This window comes from Equus asinus, chromosome 24, assembly GCF_041296235.1.
Source record: "Equus asinus isolate D_3611 breed Donkey chromosome 24, EquAss-T2T_v2, whole genome shotgun sequence".
NCBI classification, from domain to species: Eukaryota; Metazoa; Chordata; class Mammalia; order Perissodactyla; family Equidae; genus Equus; species Equus asinus.
Window position 1 is genome coordinate 69056852 of NC_091813.1, and position 15214 is coordinate 69072065.

Genomic DNA, 15214 nt, shown 5'->3' on the forward strand with positions numbered 1-15214 from the left:
ACACTGGGCCAAGCCATCCTGAATTGGATCACGGGCTTCGTCACTACCCACGTGCTTCTCTCTGAGCATCACACGCTGTCTTGCTCCCTTCAAGTGGCCACCACACCCACACGTCCACTTCGTGACATGGGAACAAATCGTGCTTCCATGTCTGTGCTCCTCTGCCAGGCAGCTCCCTCCCTCAGAGCAAGCGTTACGTTGCACACGTCTCACCATGCCACGATGTCTCCACGAGCAGACCCCAGCGGGGGCCTTTGGTAGGAGGGAGATGAGGGGAATGGGAGGGAGGGAGGGATCTTCACCAGCTTTGGGACTCTCTCCTCTCTGAGTCTACCTTACTTGAGGCTTCCCTTGACCTGGTTTGTTTCTTGGCTGGCTGGGAGGGGATTAGATGTGAGACGACGTCTGACACAGATGATATAAATAAAGGCCAATTTAAGGTTCTTGGACTCGACCAGAAGCTTGCAAGGATGAAGCCTTGGAAGGGACCAGAGATCTGAGATGCAATGCAGCCATTGTTTCCAGCGCCGATCAGCCCTCGGCGCTCCAGCCCTGAGGACCCCTGATCCAAGCGGGGTTTCCTTCTGGGAACGTGGACCTTCGGTGGTGATCTCAGGTGCAGACATTTCACAGGTGAGGAAACCAGCACTCAGAGTGGAGGTGAAGTAGCTGCCCCAGTTCCCGCAGTTAGTGAAGTGGCAGATCTTGGATTCAAGCTCAGATCTGTTAGACTCCAAAGCCTCTTCTGTGTCTGCCACACTCACCAGCTCTTAAAAAGATGCTTTTGGCCACCGCTGCGAGGTAGTCAGGTTCTTTCTTCTCCTCAGAAGCTGACTTTGACAACACAGGTGCTCCTTCAAATGTCTGTGATAGGGAACCGGAGCACGGCCGCTCCTCTGGGGAATTGGACACTTTATTTTTTTTTATTTTTTTTTAAAGATTTTATTTTTTTCCTTTTTCTCCCCAAAGCCCCCCAGTACATAGTTGTGTAGTCTTCGTTGTGGGTCCTTCTAGTTGTGGCATGTGGGACGCTGCCTCAGCATGGTTTGATGAGCAGTGCCGTGTCCACGCCCAGGATTCGAACCAATGAAACACTGGGCCGCCTGCAGCGGAGCGCGCGAACTTAACCACTCGGCCACGGGGCCAGCCCCTGGACACTTTATTTTGATCTTGCACTTCTTGTGACATGCACTGCTCTGGAATAAACAAAGAGAATGGGCGTCCCGCCCATCTGCATCAGAACACTTTGTGGGTCACTTCTCCATGTCCCTGCGCCCGTGCAGGATGGAGAGTCCTTTGAAGCAGAGATCCTCTCCTGTGCACCTGGAGCTTACAGCTCCCAAAGCATAGCCCGGGCTGTGTTTTCTTGCCTCCTCTTCTACAGGTGAGAAGGTGCACTATTTCTATTCACCTGCTAAAAATTCCTCTTACATTTCCCTGTTGGATGGGCCTCGCCTAGAGTGTTTAAATCCCACAGTCTGAATGAGGAACTACGATATGAAGAGAAGAAGAGGACACGACACTAATTAGCTCATTGGATCAGTAAACTTTATCAAACCCCAGTTTTGTGCTGGAGACAGAGAGAGGAACAAGCTTTGTGCCCAAGCTTGATTTGCTCAGAGGATACAAAGGTGAGTAAATAATAATTAAACAATACTGAGAGAAACTACTATGGGGAAGCACAAACAGTGCCATGGTCATTAAAATAGATTGTGTGTGCTCAGGGTAGCAACACTTCCTTTGGAGTGTGGACAGACAGTCGGGAATAGATGTACTTCCTAAGATGTGTGGATGGACAGTCAGGGATGGATGTACTTCCTAGGATGTGTGGATGGACAGTCAGGGATGGATGTACTTCCTAGGACATGTGGATGGACAGTCAGGGATGGATGTACTTCCTAGGACATGTGGATGGACAGTCAGGGATGGATGTACTTCCTAGGATGTGTGGATGGACAGTCAGGGATGGATGTACTTCCTAGGACATGTGGATGGACAGTCAGGGATGGATGTACTTCCTAGGACATGTGGATGGACAGTCAGGGATGGATGTACTTCCTAGGACATGTGGATGGACAGTCAGGGATGGATGTACTTCCTAGGATGTGTGGATGGACAGTCAGGGATGGATGTACTTCCTAAGATGTGTGGATGGACAGTCAGGGATGGATGTACTTCCTAGGACATGTGGATGGACAGTCAGGGATGGATGTACTTCCTAGGACATGTGGATGGACAGTCAGGGATGGATGTACTTCCTAGGATGTGTGGATGGACAGTCAGGGATGGATGTACTTCCTAGGATGTGTGGATGGACAGTCAGGGATGGATGTACTTCCTAGGATGTGTGGATGGACAGTCAGGGATGGATGTACTTCCTAGGACATGTGGATGGACAGTCAGGGATGGATGTACTTCCTAGGACGTGTGGATGGACAGTCAGGGATGGATGTACTTCCTAGGATGTGTGGATGGACAGTCAGGGATGGATGTACTTCCTAGGATGTGTGGATGGACAGTCAGGGATGGATGTACTTCCTAAGATGTGTGGATGGACAGTCAGGGATGGATGTACTTCCTAGGACATGTGGATGGACAGTCAGGGATGGATGTACTTCCTAGGATGTGTGGATGGACAGTCAGGGATGGATGTACTTCCTAGGATGTGTGGATGGACAGTCAGGGATGGATGTACTTCCTAGGATGTGTGGATGGACAGTCAGGGATGGATGTACTTCCTAGGATGTGTGGATGGACAGTCAGGGATGGATGTACTTCCTAGGATGTGTGGATGGACAGTCAGGGATGGATGTACTTCCTAGGATGTGTGGATGGACAGTCAGGGATGGATGTACTTCCTAGGATGTGTGGATGGACAGTCAGGGATGGATGTACTTCCTAGGACATGTGGATGGACAGTCAGGGATGGATGTACTTCCTAGGATGTGTGGATGGACAGTCAGGGATGGATGTACTTCCTAGGACATGTGGATGGACAGTCAGGGATGGATGTACTTCCTAGGATGTGTGGATGGACAGTCAGGGATGGATGTACTTCCTAAGATGTGTGGATGGACAGTCAGGGATGGATGTACTTCCTAGGACATGTGGATGGACAGTCAGGGATGGATGTACTTCCTAAGATGTGTGGATGGACAGTCAGGGATGGATGTACTTCCTAGGATGTGTGGATGGACAGTCAGGGATGGATGTACTTCCTAGGACATGTGGATGGACAGTCAGGGATGGATGTACTTCCTAGGACATGTGGATGGACAGTCAGGGATGGATGTACTTCCTAGGATGTGTGGATGGACAGTCAGGGATGGACGTACTTCCTAGGATGTGTGGATGGACAGTCAGGGATGGATGTACTTCCTAGGACATGTGGATGGACAGTCAGGGATGGATGTACTTCCTAGGATGTGTGGATGGACAGTCAGGGATGGATGTACTTCCTAGGACATGTGGATGGACAGTCAGGGATGGATGTACTTCCTAGGATGTGTGGATGGACAGTCAGGGATGGATGTACTTCCTAGGACATGTGGATGGACAGTCAGGGATGGATGTACTTCCTAGGACATGTGGATGGACAGTCAGGGATGGATGTACTTCCTAAGATGTGTGGATGGACAGTCAGGGATGGATGTACTTCCTAGGATGTGTGGACAGTCAGGGATGGATGTACTTCCTAGGATGTGTGGATGGACAGTCAGGGATGGATGTACTTCCTAGGATGTGTGGATGGACAGTCAGGGATGGATGTACTTCCTAGGACATGTGGATGGACAGTCAGGGATGGATGTACTTCCTAGGATGTGCAGATGGACATCAAGTATAGGTGTGCGGATCCTCTATTTCCAAGTATCCTTTTTCCTAAATTTGATATGCTTAAGAAGCTACCTTTGGTAAAAGTTTCATATTTTATCTTTTTAAAAATAAAAATATCCTTACATTATTATAAAAATCTGTATAGATACTGAAACGGGAATAGGGAAAAGGAGAAAAAGTAATTACATAAAATTCCTATTTGTTCAAGAAAAGATAGCTCATATATTTCTTTTCAAAGGATGATGATGGATGTCAAGTGATATGGTACTTATTTTCCATTGGATACATTTTGGAAAGCAATGTAACATTTTATTTTAATGGCCATTGTTCACAATACATAAGAAATTATATCCTTTTCCACTATTGAAGCTCATTATGAAAAATTTCAGACCCAGCTGAGGATACCCAATGCAGTGCCTGGTTTCTAAGATGACTTCAGAGAACCAAAGAAAAGAAGTTTGGAGGTCGGTGCTGGAGAAAGACGGAGACCTCCACTGGTCGCAGGATAGGCCACGGAGGGGAAGGAGCAGGCAGAGGGTGCTGGGGCAGGTGGTGACTCAGCAGTCTTGAAGGGCACGGCAGGGTGGGAGCAGCACAGGGTGGAGCGGGGAGAGCTTTCCTCAGGAGACCAGCATGTGCCAAGGCTCAGAGGCAAGAGAGAGCCTGGAGTTTGGGGACGAGACTATCATGGGGGCTTACACACAGGCAACAGTGAAAAACAAGACAAGAAAGGGTGGTGGAGACTCCCATGAAGAAAAAACAACCTCCCATGGCAACACCCACTGACTACTTCCCTCTGTCGCGATTCTGGGCTCAGAGAGGTGGTTGAAGCTGACTTGCGTCCAACAAACCTGGGATTGCACCCCAGCTCCACTCCTATCATCTTGAGAAGTAGGACGAAGGATTCTCAACGTCTTTGCTTCAGTATCTGTAAAAAGAAGAAAATTAAGAGTGCTTACGTCCTAGAGCTGTGTAAAAAGAAATGATATCCATCCAGAGCACTTAACACAGGGCCTGGTATATAAAAAGCACTAACAAATGTTGGCTATTTATATCATCATTTCTAATACTTAAATCTGATCCTCTCCCTCTCTACTTATGACCCTTGAGTTGTTTCCTTCTGCCTTCAGTATAAAAATCCAAACTTGCTAAGTTATCCGAAGCCCCACACCCACCTGTGTTTTAGTGGCAACACCTGCCCAGCCCCCTCTCCAGAAGTGAAATGAGATGTAATAAGGTAACACAAACACGAGCAGGCTCAACTACACGGACAATGCTGCTCTAAAAGGCTAGCGACCTCCCCTAAGGCCAGGGTGTCAGGGAATTGTCCCTGCACACAGCTCAGTCCCCATCTCTCTGCTGTCCCCGTCCCAGCTTTGTCCCCATCTCTCTGCTGTTCCCATCTTATGCAGGTGCCCCATATTTGGTGCCTGGAGATGACACATATTTGATGAACTCAGTTTAAAATCGTGCTCACAGAAGGCGACATGCTCCGATTCTGAAATGACCAGTCTTTTCTGAGGGATGCCCCGCACAGTGAAATAGAGAGAAGGAAGTTAATACATGATTTTGAAATATGTGGTTGGAATTGCCCCAATCACAATATCTTCTGCTTCCTTTCCTGATTTTTTTCTCTACTTTGTTTTACACTGTTTGAGGCAGACGTTTTCCTGGTAGGAGCAGGAGGCTGGGGAGGCCACCATCACCACCGGTCTCATCTTATCTTCCTTTTTCTTCTCTCTGCCTGGGAGGACGGCTGGAAGGCCTGGAACCGGGCTCAGGTCATTGCTGACACTGATCGCAGCTCTTTCTGCGTACGCTCTGGCCCAGGGTGCTTGTGTGTGTAGGAGGGGTCCTAGGAGGAAGGCAGCGGAGGTCGTCACCCAACCCCCACAAACTTCACATCTCCCCCTTGACACCCAGACTACGACACAAACGGAGAGGAGAGGACACGTTTCAGACACGTCTTCAGATCTAACGTAAAGGAGTTAATACATGATTAAATGAGACAGATGAGGAAAAGAGAAACCTAGGAAAATTCCCAGTCCTCTCTTGCTTAGGGACCAAGTGGATAGCTCTACCATCCGCTGAGACAGGAGTCAGGAGTTCCGTTTCTCACCTTACGTATTGGAGGGCCTCAACAGATAGGCAAATGGAGATGGGCAGTAGGCAGCTAGATAAAAAGGCCTGAAGAACAGGAGTGAGATCAGGGCTGGAGGTATAGATAACATGGTAATTAAAGCTGCTAGCCATGGATGGGCTTGCCCAGGCAGGGTGGACAGTGTTGAGAAAAGAAGACCAAAGACAGACCCCCAGGAAACTGCATCATTTAAAGATAAGAAGCCACAACAGAACTGACAGAGGGTTAGAATGAAAGCCAGAGAGAATATTATCTCAGCAACTAACAGAAGAATGATTTTGAAAAAGGAGGACATGGTTAACTGGGTCAAAAGTAAGAGATCACAAACAGGATCATTCATTCACTCAACAAACATCAAATATCTAACACGTCCAGGGACTGTTCTAGATGCTAGGGACAGAGGTAAATATGAAACCACGTTGCTCTCAGGGAACTTAGTTGATTGAAGAAGACAGAAAAGAAAATAGGTAATTACAATGTAAAATATGATGAATAAATGAAGGCGTCATGAGATGGCATGGGTGTGTCTGGGCCTTAGGGACAGCACCTTTGTGGAGTGACAAGGGCCAATACAAGCTTATGCAGACGTTACATTCAAGGAACTTGGTTCTGAGCAAATAAGAGACCTAGGGTGATAACTACAAATGGACATGGGATGAGGAGAGGTGTTATTATTTCTTCTTTTTGAGGAAGATTAGCACTAAGCTAACATCCACTGCCAACGCCCCTCTTTTTGCTAAGGAAGACTGGCCCTGAGCTAACATCTGTGCCCATCTTCCTCTACTTTTATGTGGGACACCTGCCACAGCATGGCTTGACAAGCAGTGTGTAGGTCCACACCCGGGATCCAAACTAGTGAACCCCGGGCCACCAAAGCCGAACATGTGAACTTAACTGCTGTGCCACCAGACCAGCCCTGAAAGCTGTTATTTTTGAAGACAGAAACAACTTGGGTGTATTTAGGAAAGGGAGAGATTGGAGAGCAGAAATAAAAAGGGATTCTCTGATCTATAAGTTCTGTTCACACACTGGGGGCAGTATGCGAGCATGAAAGGGACTAAGCAGGCGGTACTGGAATCCAGAGTACAGGTGGACATACTAGCCTTGTAAAGAAGGAAAGCATGTCTTTCCTAGAGATAGCTATCAAGAAGAGGATAGATAGAAGGAGAGAAGAATGGAAGGATGAATGGATCAAAGGATGGATGGATCAATCAAAGGAAGGAAGGAGGGATGGAGGGATGGAGGGATGGAGGGATGGAGGGATGGATGGATGGATGGTTGGATCAAAGGATGGATAGATCAAAGGAAGGAGGGATGGAGGCATAGATCAAAGGATGGATGAATGGATGGATGAAAGAGTGGATGGATGGATGGAAGGATGGATGGAAAGGTGGGTAGAAATACAGACAAACTTTAGAACCAAAATGATAGATTTTTAAGTACTAGAAATGATCAATTAGCAGATAGAATTATTAGTCTCATCGTTCCCTCCACTCATACAAAAAATAAATAGTGAGTAAAAGGATTCACTTGAATGAGCAACCTCAAAGGCCTTTCAAAGAATCTGGTAGACTTTGCTGGAAATACTTTAATCAGCAGCCTGACATGGGAACTGGGTTGTGGGGCTCTGCTGGGAAGTGCCTCGCTGCCGGGGCCCCAGTCCTCCAGAGGAGGGGGCTTTCTCGTACCAGCAGCCTTGAAGCACAAAGGTCACAGGCCTGAGGAAGCAGTATATCCATTTCCTCCCCACACATTTCCTCTGTGGCACGCACCCCCAGCCTTTTACCCCTACTGTTTCATCGAAACTCATCCCTTGAAGGTCACCAGTGACATCTGTATTGCTAATTCAAATGGCCTTTTCTTACACCCCGTTCCTATCACCCCCCATAGTCTATTGTTTATCAAAGTCATTTCAGTGATGGCTGACACAGTTGACCTCTTTTTGAAACTCTCTGGCTTCTATGACACTGCACTACTGTGATTTTTCCCCTCCTTGTGAGTACAGGGTAATTCCTAGAGGATGGAAAAGTAAAGCTGGCAGCATAATTCAGCGAAGGATGGTTTGTGTTCCTATTACAGACAAAGCTCTCGCGACGACCACAAGGATTAGCACAACCAGCCTCTCCGCTGATCTCCATTTGCCCCTGCCTCCAGCCACCTGCGGCTCCTGCCCCCCGGAACACTCAGGCACACACCTGCCTCTGCCATTTACTCTGTGTGGTGGGTTCCCCCATCCCACAGCCTCATGCTAACTCCTTCCCCTCAGCCACATGTGTTTCCTACGTTATCTGAGAACACTCGGTTCTGCTCTGAAAGACAAGAAAAACGGTGGGATGGATAAAGCTCCTAAGATGTGTCAGACATAGTAAGTATCCTACAAGATACGTTAAAGATAGACATAACGAGGGGATACATGACTTTAAAAGCATGGAATAATCAAGAGTGTAATTTCTACAAAGAAAGGGATGGAAGGAACAAGTAGTCAGGTCCTGATCATGCCACCTCCAGGTTGACAGCTATGCCACCTCAAACTGGCCACCCCTTGGTGACATTTGTTATGGTCCCCACTCTGGCTCTGCATGTGGTCCACCCAAGAGAACCAGAGAAAGCTCATAGCTGCTCAATGGGCTAATCCACGAGCCACGGCTGTTGGTCAGCAGTGCTTTGTGCTGAGTCTCCCTGAAGAGTGAGAGTGTGTGGCCGGGCCCCTTCTGTCTGCTGAGCCCTTGGGTTAGGTTCAAGCCTGGTCCTTATAACTTTGCCGCAGTGAGCGGGCTGGTGTGCATGTGTGCGTGAGAGAGAGAGAGAACATATTAACGTCACATGCCCTGGGATTCACAAGATGTGAGCCTTCCACCTGCTCGATCCTGACCTCTAGGGCGTTGGTCTAGACTGCTACTCACCTCTTGTGCTCCCAGGTGTCTGAGGTTGATTCAGCGATCCGTACGACTGGACGCTCGCTCACTCCGTGAGCTATTCCGTCCTGTAGCAGAGCAGCTTGCCCGGCACTTGGAGGCTCCCGTTGCATCAAGGTCATTTCCCACAAAAACCTCTTTCAAGTCTTCGTTTAAATGCATTCTCAGCGAGGCCAACCCTGCCACCCTGCTCAGAACGCAGTCGCTGTGGCCAGCCCCTCACTCTACTCTGCTGTCTTCGTCCTTAGCGGATGTCATTTCAAACGTATCCACTTTACTCACGTATTAGGTTCACCGCTTACTGTCCGAGTCTCCTTCTAGAATAGAAATCCTCTTGTTTTTCGTCGTTGTTCAGTGATGCCCACATTCCTAAAACGGTGCCTGGAACACAGAGGGCTCTCGGAAATATTTGTTGTGGTTGAGGTGTCACAAACAAGGCTCGAGTTAAGGAAATGGCATGAGTGCTGGCTTTACAGGTTGGCGCTCACGGTCTAAACGGTTATACAGTTTACAGACGTGAAAATCGCCATCAGCCCCAGCGCTGAGAACAGTGATGAAAGTTTAGCCTACACAACCGCTAGAAAAGGCAGACGACCACGGCCGCTCCGGCAGAGCAGACAGGAACGAAAGGAAGCCCTGACAACACCCTCGGGATATATGGAAATTGCCGAATGGAGGACTAGCCCTTGTCTCCCACTATAGAAGAATAGTCTTCTAGTGGACTATTAGAAGAAATAGATTTTTAATCAGTTTTAATAGATTAATTTAAAAAAAAACACTCCTTTTTAAGTTTAAGTGCAAATTCCACTGCTTATAGGTAGTTAAGTGAAGCAGGAGGAGGGTGTGGGGCAATGGGGCATGGCGTGGACTGTGACCCTTAAAGACAGCAGCCCCTCCAGCAAGAGCTGAGATAGAGGAATGAAGCCCAATGTGGCCACATTCAGCATGTTAGAAATACAGGTTCTTTTTGTTTGTTTGTTTGTTTCAAATTCTCAATTTTCACAATTCTGAGCTGAACCAAACAAAATCCGTTATTTGGCCTGCCATCGTCACTTCTGGGTTATATTCAAGGCCCTCTACTGTCGCTCCCAGTCCCCTTTCCAACCTGCCTTGCCTCCCTTTCTCAGCGTGGCTGTCCCACTCCTTTTAGGCATCTCTCCCCTGTTCTCTCAACACCCTCGGCAGTCCTGCTGCTCCTCAGAAGATTGTCCCTTTACAGAACGGAACTTGCCCCCACCCACCTTCTAATCCATCTCTCTAGTCCTCCATTCTCTAAAGACACGCAGATCAAGACCACAGCATCCCCAGTGTCTCAGCTCACTCTGGTCCACAGTGAGGTCTCTGGTAATTTTTACGGCTCTTGGACTAGATCATCTACCACCTGCGACATCAGACACCTTCCTGTGGACACTCACTGTCCCCCTCCTGTGGACACACATGTCCCCTCCTGTGGACACACGTCCCCCTCCTGTGGACACACGTCCCCCTCCTGTGGACACACATGCCCCCTCCTATGGACACACACGTCCCCTCCTGTGGACACACACGTCCCCTCCTGTGGACACTGTCCCCCTCCTGTGGACACACACGTCCCCTCCTGTGGACACACATGCACCCTCCTGTGGACACACATGCCCCCTCCTGTGGACACACACGTCCCCTCCTGTGGACACTGTCCCCCTCCTGTGGACACACACGCCCCCTCCTGTGGACACACACGCCCCCTCCTGTGGACACACATGCCCCCTCCTGTGGACACACACGTCCCCTCCTGTGGACACTGTCCCCCTCCTGTGGACACACGTCCCCTCCTGTGGACACACACGTCCCCTCCTGTGGACACACATGTCCCCCTCCTATGGACACACACGCCCCCTCCTGTGGACACACACGTCCCCTCCTGTGGACACACATGTCCCCCTCCTGTGGACACACACGCCCCCTCCTGTGGACACACATGCCCCCTCCTGTGGACACACACGTCCCCCTCCTATGGACACACATGCCCCCTCCTGTGGACACACATGCCCCCTCCTGTGGACACTGTCCCCCTCCTGTGGACACACACGTCCCCTCCTGTGGACACTGTCCCCCTCCTGTGGACACACACGTCCCCTCCTGTGGACACTGTCCCCCTCCTATGGACACACATGCCCCCTCCTGTGGACACACATGCCCCCTCCTGTGGACACACACGTCCCCTCCTGTGGACACACATGTCCCCCTCCTGTGGACACACACGTCCCCCTCCTATGGACACACATGCCCCCTCCTGTGGACACACACGTCCCCTCCTGTGGACACTGTCCCCCTCCTGTGGACACACACGTCCCCTCCTGTGGACACTGTCCCCCTCCTGTGGACACACATGCCCCCTCCTGTGGACACACGTCCCCTCCTATGGACACACATGCCCCCTCCTGTGGACACACATGTCCCCTCCTGTGGACACACACGTCCCCTCCTGTGGACACACACGTCCCCTCCTGTGGACACACATGCCCCCTCCTGTGGACACTGTCCCCCTCCTGTGGACACACACGCCCCCTCCTGTGGACACACACGTCCCCTCCTGTGGACACACACGTCCCCTCCTGTGGACACACACGTCCCCTCCTGTGGACACTGTCCCCCTCCTGTGGACACACACGTCCCCTCCTGTGGACACACACGTCCCCTCCTGTGGACACACACGCCCCCTCCTGTGGACACACACGTCCCCTCCTGTGGACACACACGTCCCCTCCTGTGGACACTGTCCCCCTCCTGTGGACACACATGCCCCCTCCTATGGACACACACGTCCCCTCCTGTGGACACACACGTCCCCTCCTGTGGACACACATGTCCCCCTCCTGTGGACACACATGTCCCCCTCCTGTGGACACACATGTCCCCCTCCTGTGGACACACACGCCCCCTCCTGTGGACACACATGTCCCCCTCCTGTGGACACACACGTCCCCTCCTGTGGACACTGTCCCCCTCCTGTGGACACACATGCCCCCTCCTATGGACACACACGTCCCCTCCTGTGGACACACACGCCCCCTCCTGTGGACACACATGTCCCCCTCCTGTGGACACACACGTCCCCTCCTGTGGACACACACGTCCCCTCCTGTGGACACACATGTCCCCCTCCTGTGGACACACATGTCCCCTCCTGTGGACACACATGTCCCCCTCCTGTGGACACACATGCCCCCTCCTGTGGACACACACGTCCCCTCCTGTGGACACACATGTCCCCCTCCTATGGACACACACGTCCCCTCCTGTGGACACACACGCCCCCTCCTGTGGACACACACGCCCCCTCCTGTGGACACACATGCCCCCTCCTGTGGACACACACGTCCCCCTCCTATGGACACACATGCCCCCTCCTGTGGACACACACGTCCCCTCCTGTGGACACTGTCCCCCTCCTGTGGACACACACGTCCCCTCCTGTGGACACACACGTCCCCTCCTGTGGACACACATGCCCCCTCCTGTGGACACACACGCCCCCTCCTGTGGACACACATGCCCCCTCCTGTGGACACACATGTCCCCTCCTGTGGACACACATGTCCCCCTCCTGTGGACACACATGTCCCCTCCTGTGGACACACATGTCCCCCTCCTGTGGACACACATGCCCCCTCCTGTGGACACACACGTCCCCTCCTGTGGACACACATGCCCCCTCCTGTGGACACACATGCCCCCTCCTGTGGACACACACCGTCCCCCCCACGGACACTCACTGCCCCCTACCTAGACTGTCAGCCTCTAGGGCTAGTGCTGGGCAGCACACCATCCTCGGGGCTGGAAGGGCAGGGTCTACCCTGGCCTCTGCCGGTTCCATTCATGTGACATTGAGCAAGTGACTCTGCTTCTTCACCTACAAAATGGAAATAATATTTCTTCATTGAAATCCTGTGACATTTAATGAGGATGAATAGAAAATGGACATTCTCAATGGACACAAAAGTGTCTGGCACGTAATAAGGATTCACCAGCTTTAGTTGTTTTCATTTCGCTAAAACCCTTCACTGTTCTGTATGTCCTACCACAACTAGCGTAGGTTTTCACTCGCAGAACGTTCACCATAAATACTTGTTGACTTGTTTCACGTGGAGAACGTTATCCTGGCTCTGATAAAGGCATTTGATGCCTGGATTTAATTCTTGGGAATCTCTAACAGAGATCTGAAGAGCACACTTTCTCTGATGATTTAATATGAGTTTTGCCCATGAACAGGATAGGAAGATCAACAAAACCTTCGGGATTTCCTTCATTCCTGTAGCTGGAATTTATCTAAAACAGTGGTTCCCAAATGGTGGGGGGCGGGGGGGGGCCAGTTTGTTCCTCAGGCGACTCTGCAATGTCTGGAGACATTTTTGGATGTCACAACTAGGGGGATGTTACAGGAATGTAGGGGGTTCAAGCAAGGACGTTAAATATCCTACACTGGCAAGGACAGTCCTTCACCCCCAATAAAGAATTATCTGACCCAAAATGTCATTAGTGCCAAGGTTGAAGGGCTGCCATCTAAAGAGGCCCAGTGCCGGAGGAGACCAGCGTTCCTGGATCGCTCCCCTTCCAGGGCTCTCTGCGACGCCAGCTTCAGCGGACAGCGGCGGGAACAAGGGGCCGGAAGCATCAACCGGAGGCCGAGGAAGGGTGGTGGTCAGCGGAGACTTGAAGGGCCGACCCTGGAAGAACTCTGCTCGGGTCGGGGACTTCCAGGAGCGCCAGGACGACCTCTCCAGTTCTCTCACATCGAGGCACGGCTGCCAGTGTGCGGCCCATCAGTCCCCTCCTCATAACGTCTCTGACTCCCCCCACAATTAACACAGAAGCCAGCGAGAACGACCTCTTGGAAGGATGCTGAAGAAAGTGAGTGTGGACCCAAGCTGGTCACTCTGTAACGCAGACAACCCTGTAAATGTGAATCCACTCTCATAGTTTCCCAGAGGCAGCTGTCTTCACAAGAAGGTCAAAGGTCTGCCCTATGCTCGCACCCCGGGCTGTGAGCAAATGTGGTCACGGCGCTGGTTTCCTCTCTCGGAAACTTCCTACATCAGCACTTGCTTGTTTTCTGTTCTTCGGCCGCGGACAATCCAGCTGAAGGTTTGTGAAGTTCTCTCTGCTCTCTGACGGTCCTCTCCCCCGCCTCCCTCCCACTTTCCTCTTTTCTTCCTTCCACACTCGATTCCCTCCTTGCTTTCCAGTTACAGGAAGGAGAACAGTTCTCCGCTGGGGTTCCCTTCTCGGCCTCGTCCTCCCCAGCTCTACAGAGACGTGGCGACGGCTGTTTTTGGTAACATCGTGCCGCCATCTTGTGGTGAGTGGAGATACGCAGCTGGTCGAAGTTCGGAAACTGAAACACCTGAAAAAGCGCAGCTCTGCAGGTGGGCCCTGGATGCTGGGACGATGCCTTCGCTTCCCGTTTAAGAGCCAGGCCCCAGGGGAGGCTCCCCCAAGCTCTGCCTGCCTCCTCCCTCCAAGGCCCGTGATCTCTCCCAGGAAGAAAATGAACTTGTTGTTCCCAAGCTGAGAGCAGAAAAGTCTGAGCGCAGGAAAAACCTATTCCGTGTGCCTGGGACGCGTCTTAGGCCTCTAGAAGGAATTCCTCAGGTGTTGAGTATTCAGAATTATGTCTTCTCAAGTGATCCCTGTAGATGCATTGACTAGTACAGGGGATTGGCACCACTGCCTTAACACAGAGGATCAGTACTACTGCGTGAACATGTTAGATCCACTGTGTTAACGGGGATCAAGTACCACATGAACATGTTAGATGCTCTGTATTGAGCGAGAGGATGACGACCAAATGAACGGGTGAGATCCACCGTATTAACATGCGGGACCAGGGCCACCGTGTAAACGTGTTAGATTCACTGTGTTAACACAGAGGACCCACTGTACTAACATGTTGGACCTACTGTCTTAATACAAGGGGTTAACAGTACTGTATCAACACATTAGATCTACTCTGCCAGCAGAGGGGCTTCTCCTGGTTAAATCATGATGTTGACGTCAACCTAGATGAATAACCAAAAGTCAAATACTTTGGGAGAGACAGAAAACAGCACAAAAATTTAGCGTGATATTTTTAAAGGTTCAAATCGTATTTTTTCAATGAAACAATACAAATGTCCACTTTGTTAGAGTGGCAGGGAGCTACACAATTGCAAAGTTGACGTTTAATGAGAGCTCTAAACAGTCTGGGCCCTCGCAAGACGCTGGGACCTCACAGTTGGCGGGTCCAAACGGACTTCATTTACCCCGTTCCCGTCACTAGCACCACACCTGGCACCACACACACACA